The sequence below is a fragment of the Sorex fumeus genome, unplaced genomic scaffold, assembly GCF_029834395.1.
Source record: "Sorex fumeus unplaced genomic scaffold, SorFum_2.1 ptg000054l, whole genome shotgun sequence".
Lineage (NCBI taxonomy): Eukaryota > Metazoa > Chordata > Mammalia > Eulipotyphla > Soricidae > Sorex > Sorex fumeus.
In genome coordinates this window covers 26,882,641-26,889,719 of record NW_026606111.1, presented here as the reverse complement: position 1 = coordinate 26,889,719, position 7,079 = coordinate 26,882,641, and positions in this window count along the sequence as shown.

The following is a 7,079-nucleotide window of genomic DNA, read 5'->3' as shown; positions in this document are numbered from 1 at the left end:
AAGACTACATAACCACAGTGAGTGTAGGCTGCAGAGATTTCTGAAAAATACAGATTTTTGACTTCATCCTGTCATAGGACTGGCAGATTTAGACATCTAGCCATGGCATCATCTAGACATGGAGTATTGTACTGCACAGGTACACAACCCAGGATGAGCTCCTAAGTCCAAAATCCTTCAGGGTCTCAGTATGTACAGAGGCTAGCACAGTGCCTAAGTAACATAGTAGATGTTTGGTTGAACTGATGGTAGGGGCTGGGAAGGAGCAGAGAGGGTTAAGAAATGCTTTGGACTGTTAGTAGAAAAAATCTGTGGTAAATTGAAAATGAAGAACACAAAAGGTTTAAAAAGGGGTCATTGTGGCTTGTGTCTAGGAAAATTGCAAGCACAGGGATGTTGACAAGTTAGAATTGGTCTTTGGAGTCAGGGACATGGCTCAGTGGTAGAGCACATGCATCACATGTATGAGATTCTGAATAGACTTCCATCAATCCCCTCTCCTCAAAATGGAATTTTTAATGGGGGGATGATTCAATACATGGCTTTAGGCTAAAGCAGTGGCTTTGGAAACCTTATCAAAGATATTGCAATGTGATTTTTCTAAAAAGTTTATATGAATTACGGATTGGCTTTATTATTTTTTAATTTATTTATTGAATCACTGGGAAAAGTTTTCAGGTTTAAGTCTCGGTCATGCAATGATCAAACACATTTCCCTTCACCAGTACTTATTTTTCACCACCAAGAACCCCAATATACCCCCCCACCCCTCCCAATGCCTGTGAGGCAGATGAATTCTAATTAGCACTCTACTTTGATTAGATTCATTGTTTTGACAAAAGATGAACCATTGTTGTTTAGAGATTACACCCCAAAATCAGACCTGCTGAAAAGGCATTGTGAAATAATTTGTTTTCTACGGCTGGTTACAAGAGCCAAATGATGTCGCGCGGCCGCTATTGTGGCTGCGCGATTTTGGATTTCTGATATTTTACTTACTAAGCCTGAAAGTATTTCTGCCGAGAGCCAGATTACTGATTGACTTTACCTATAAAAATTAAGCCAATCAGTTCTTTTTTAAAAAGACAGAAAATTTCCTTTAATAAGATCTTACAAGTTTCTCGTTACATCCTCCTCCTTTTTTCCTTACTAAAAGAACTTGATTTTTGTCAGAGGCAAGTCAGCCAGGCTCAGTGTTTGCACATTCCAGGTTTCCTTGCCAGATAATCGTGGAATAAACTAGTGTACACATTTGGCTTCTTGGCCCTTTCTCCCTTCCAGTTGTGATGTGGCTCTGGTCTCAGCCATGGGTGACCATGAAGGTGGAAAGTACACAGCAAGAAGAGCAGATGGGCAGAAACTAGGTCCTGCTCTTATATTGGGAAGCTCCCACACCCAGTCCTGTGAACTCTCCTAACACTTCTTATTCAATATGGGAAATACAGCCTCTCATTTGTTTATACTTGTGTTTTTTCAGGTCTCTGTCACAACCAAATGCACATCCTCCTGGATACCCTCATAGTCTTAACAGTGACAAATGAGGGGCCAGAGCAATAATACAGCAGATAGGGCATTTTCCTTGCATGCAGTCAAGCTGGGTTCAATCCCCAACACCCCATAAGATCTCTCAATCCCTGCCAGGAGTGACCCCTGAGAGTAGAGCCAGGAATAAGTCTTGCTGCCAGGTGTGGTCCAAAAACAAAACAAACAAATGAAGAAGACAAATGACCTTTAATTTCAGAATGAGTTTGTGCATTTTGCAAAAGTATAATCAAAAGCAAAACATTCACCTTCAGTTCAAAATAATAAACATCAGCCCAATAAGTATGTCTATCGTTTGGACGATCTTAAAGGAAGTCTTGAAGAGCCTGTGAGATTAGTCACCAACATATCCTGTGGCCTCCTCATACTTCTTTCCTAAAAGGAAGAGAGAACAGCATGTCCCATCTACTACTGCTGCCCAGTTCAAGATGATACCCCTTACTCAGTGCTACCATGCTGACCCTAAAACCACCTGCAAATACTTTTAGTGCCAACAAGCCTGATACATTCCAAATACATCTGGCTTATTGTGGAATCCTGTGACAACACACTCATTAGCCTTCCTCTACAATGAAAATACAGTCGGGAACAGATTGCGGGTTCCCGCCCTCCACATCCACTCTCTCTCAGTGCTTATAACCTCGTAGGAGGGTTTTGTTTGGTTGAAAGCACATGACAAAAACCACTGCTTCGACCTTGGTTCTGCCTCCTCCTGGGCCAAGCCATTACGGGCAACCTAACTTGTCATACCATATGCCATTCTCCAAGAAGCTGTCTCTGGTTGGTTCAATCCAATTTGTAGGCAGGTGCTAGAGGCTTTAATGATGATGGAGAGACAGGCACGGCCAATGATAGAAAGCTGGCTCTGGAATACCCCAACGTGGTTTGGCCAGGAGTAGGAGGGATTCTGAGAGTAAGGGAGTATATAGACTGGGGAGGAGTCCAGATAAAACTCAACTGTGGGCTATAAGGCATCTACAGTGCAGGTGCTCAGACTACAGATATTTCATGCTAAAATGGAAATAGCCTTTTAAGAAGGTACCTAAGTCAGAAGCACATCTGGTTTTATCCTGACTGGGGACATCATTTCCATAGTGTCACCTCAACCTCACAGGTGAGATTCATCTTGCCTAAAGCTCTTTTGATGCACAGTTCATTACTCAGACACTGAAATAGTTCCATTAGAAAGATAAATTCATTTTCTCTACATTAGTTCAGCTGATTTATTAGGTGACAAAAAATGCATCATAAACCAAAAGAAAAATAAGAGAGTTGGAGAACTACAGAAGATAGGACACTTGCCCTGCCCTATCTGGGTGGCCGACCTGGGTTCAAGCCCCAGCCCCTCACACAGTCCCCTCTCCCCTCCAGGAGTGATCCCTGAAGAGCTAGTAGTAAGCCCTGAGAACAGCTGGTGTGGCCCAAAAATAAGCAAAAGAAGAAGAAAAACAACAACAAAAGACAAGAGACAAGCCCTCAGCTCTTCCTTCTACAATTCCCTTTTTAAAAAATTTCCTAGCGCTTCTGATCACATGATTTGCTCTGTGAATCCATTCAGAAATTGTCTCTGGATTTCTTCCCCACCCTGAAATCTTTGATACTTCAATGGCTTGACTCAGTTGTGAAACAGAAATAAAACCCTCAAAAGTCTTGGCAGAGCAATGTGACTGTGTCCAAGGCATATTCAGAGGGAGGGCAGAGCCGAGACAGCATCAAGGGTGACAGGAGAAAAACTCTTGCACTTCTGACCTGGGAAGCATGGAAAATATGAGTTGATGAAGGAAAAGGCTGGGGTTCTCCCTACAACCCCTTTCTCATCTGCAGAATGCCTAGAGTTTGTGTCACACATGCTCCACCATTCCTGGATGGTTGATACTAGTCAGTTGATCTCTCTGAGCTCTAACTGGAGTAGGAACTCCACCTGCCACTTCCTGCCCAGAGGTCACACACATCTGAGCTGATCTGATAGAAGGCCCTCACAGGTGGGGATGTGGGTTTATGATAGGTAAAACTCTTACCTTGCAAGGGTGAGCCCCTAGGTTCCATCTGGCCCTGTCACTCCCTTTCCCAAATATATTCCGTTTGGAGAAATAGTTCAATGGACTGAGCACATGATTTGCAGGTGGGAGGCCTGCGTTCAATCCCAGCATCACATGGTCCCCTGACTTAGCACCATTGACAACAACCCCTTGAGCACAGAGGTTTCAGGGGGGAAAATCTCTGAATGTTGCCAGGTGAAAGGCCCAAAAATGTCTAAATAAATTAGAAGGTGTTTCCTGACTCCCAAAGCCACATGTACACAATGTAACTGCATCCTTCTGGCAAGTTGTTCAGGCCTCCTCTGTATCTCCTCATCCTCCTCACCAAAGAACTATATGACAGCCCGTTATGTCTCCCTAGTACGTATTATTCTCTTTTCCAGATAGATCCCTGACATGAATTTGCCACCACTTACCTTGACTTCCCTTTGTCAGTTTCCTTTGTGAGGAGCCTTCTGATGGATCCCAGTACTTGTATGCCCATGAACATAAGCTCAGAGTGAGTCTAAATCTCTGGTGGGTAGAGCCCCTGATTATGCAAACTTCATTTTTTTTTTTGCTTTTTGGGTCATACCCGACAATGCACAGGGGTCACTCCTGGCTCATACACTCAGGAATCACTCCTGACAGTGCTCAGGGGACCATATGGGATGCTGGGAATCGAACCTGGGTTGACCGCATGCAAGGCAAATGCCCTACCCACTGTGCTGTCGCTCCAGCCCCAATGCAAATTTCTTTACCCCAGTCCTAGTGAGCTTTGAGTCGACAAAAACTCATCAATATTCTCCAGCCCTGACACTTGTCGTTAGCTTTTCCAGATTCTTTCTAAGAGATGCCAGTCATAACCAAAGCTGCTCATGGTGCAATTAGTGTTAAACCCACATACAGTTCTGTCCATTTCCCTTAGCGGTTTCATCCCAAACTTCCAACAGCCTCACCACCTTGTAAAAACCTGATCCATCATTTTTAATCATGAACTAAGCTCCAGCTTTGTGACAGAGACCAACATGTTGGACCTGATTTTCCTTTCTTTATTACAGTCATGGAGCCATGTTCATAAAAGTTGGCTGTATACACCAGGGGGTGAGCAGATGTAATGAAATCAAACCATGTGAGGCACTTGCTCAAAGTCATTGCAGAGTCTTCGATATTCTGCAGCCAGAAGTAGAACATGTCTCCTGAGCCCCAGAGCACTGGGGCTGCCTGGGATGCTTGCCTTCCTGGGATCCAGTCCACCATAGCTGATGGATAAAGTCTGGTCAGCAATAAGGTCTGCAAACAGCTACACAAAGGTGTTTATCACAGTGTACTGGTTGATTCAAAGGGCTTCCACTCTGGACCAAACAGCTTCCATTCAGAGTCACTTTTAGACTTCAAGGGTCTCTGATCAGATGCAATGAGCTTCTTCCTTCTTCATGAAGCCACAGAGCTGGGCTGGCTCAGCAAGAGGGCATGGGTGATTTTCACTCTGGAAGCCATGATTTTTATTCGACCATGTTTCAGTCATTTATTTGATTTGACACCAGCCATTAAATTGCCTCAATCCTCAGTTGTCTCATTCAAAATGTGTACCACGGTACCTTACAGGGTTCACCGGAGCATCAAAGGAGAGAAAGAATGTAAAAAGTTTTTGAACACTCCTCAAGGCTTTTCAATGTCTATTGTTACTATCAAATGAGTATGGAGAATGCCAATGTGAGAAATATCACTTAAAATTATCCTTTAAAGTAGTTCACTGTGTCCTAACATATTTCTTCATTTTACCCTCTTTTCTCTCCTAGAGTCCCAACAAAAATGGAATATTAAGAATGCATGCGGAGAGAGCACTGAATATAAATGAGGCAGGCAATGCTCTTCGGTGACTTTGGCAGGGAAGCGCTACACCTATTAAAATACCCCAGCAGTGCTGGCACGTACTCCGCTGATAACCCCAGCAGGCAACGACCTTGGCATCATTACAAGGGCAATATTTTCAAATGGATGAACTATTCCTGAACAAAGTGTCCAGTGTACTAGGAATAAACAGGCTTTTCATCAACCATGCTGAGTGTTTTCTGGTTCCAGTAACCTTTCCCAGGGCTATGTCCGAGTGGGGGCTACCTCTGAAGGAAGCAGCACTTCAGAACAGCCTGCCTGCCTTGGCTCTTCTTTCCTTCACAACCAAATAGCACTCCAGAACACCAATATTTCTGGAGCTCCAGAACTCCTGAAGATTTCCTGACTTCTCGTCTGTACTTGCTCCACAGAAAAACCTAGGGGTTACTTGTTGCCCTCTCAGTCAGATTTCAGGGCATTCCTTCCATTGAGAGACTCAGGTTAGGGGTGAGTCAACTGTCCCCAGTGTTCTCCAGAGCCCTGGAGGCTCCTGAGTAGGAGCCTGTGTTACAGACTCACGTCCAGTGCAACAAGCATCCATCAGGCCAATGCTACAAGGTGGACATGTCTCCCAGGACAGCCCCAAAGAACCTACACAAGAGGTTCTGAAGATAAGACTCTGGTAAGAAAAATGCATAGGTCATGCAAAAAGAGATTTCAGGCACACCAGAACTGAAGCTCCCAGGGGAAGCTCCACTGGTGAAAGCAACATTCTCAGCTCCCCTGAGAGTGCTTCTTGCTTGGTATCACTGTTTAGATGTGGGTTTTTGCTTGTTTGTTTGTTTGGGGGGGAATGGTGTTTCAAGTAATGTTCAATGGACCCAAGTCACTCTCAGCGATTCTTGGTCCACTGTGCCATTGATGTGAGAGCAGGAGGATATGGTATGAGGATGTGGTATTACTAGGGCCCCATAGTGATGTGGATTATCCAGACCACCCCAGAGACTGTGGGGTGAGGGATGTTGCAGAGCTGCACCTAGCAATGCTTGAGGTTGGATTTGTTGTATATTAGGCATGAACCTTAATCCCTAAACAATCTCTCTAGCCCTTCTATAAATGCTTATTGAGCATCTACTGCATGACTACCATTGCTCTATATTCTGGGGACTTGGGCACTTCCTTATATTTGGGTTGGAGTTGGCAAAAAATTTGAAAAATAATTAAATGCATAGTATAGCAGGGAGTGTAGATGTAGGAGGGTGGGAAACTGAGTAGGGAAGGCAGTGCTCTTCTGGCAAATTTGCATCTGAAGGAAACAAGAGAGCATGAGCTATGGTTATCTGGGCAAGGATACACCAGATAAGAGCACGCCTGAAACAGCAAAGAAGATAGTATTACAGGAAGAGCTCCAGCTCAAGAGACAAACAGAAGAGATGGAGCCTGGAGGTCACGGGGATCCAGCTTGGAGACACCTTAGGGGAAGTCTAAGGGCTTTGGTTTTCAGTTTAAGCAATCTGGAAAAATACTGTGCAGCAGGAAAAGGTTGGAACAGAAAATGAAGATAATCTGATTTATGTTTCTAAAGCTCTTCCAAACTCTTCTATTGAGAACGGAATGTAGACAGGAAAGAATGTGAGCAAGGAGAGTGTTTCAGGATGGCCCAACCTGCTAATCAAGAGAGAG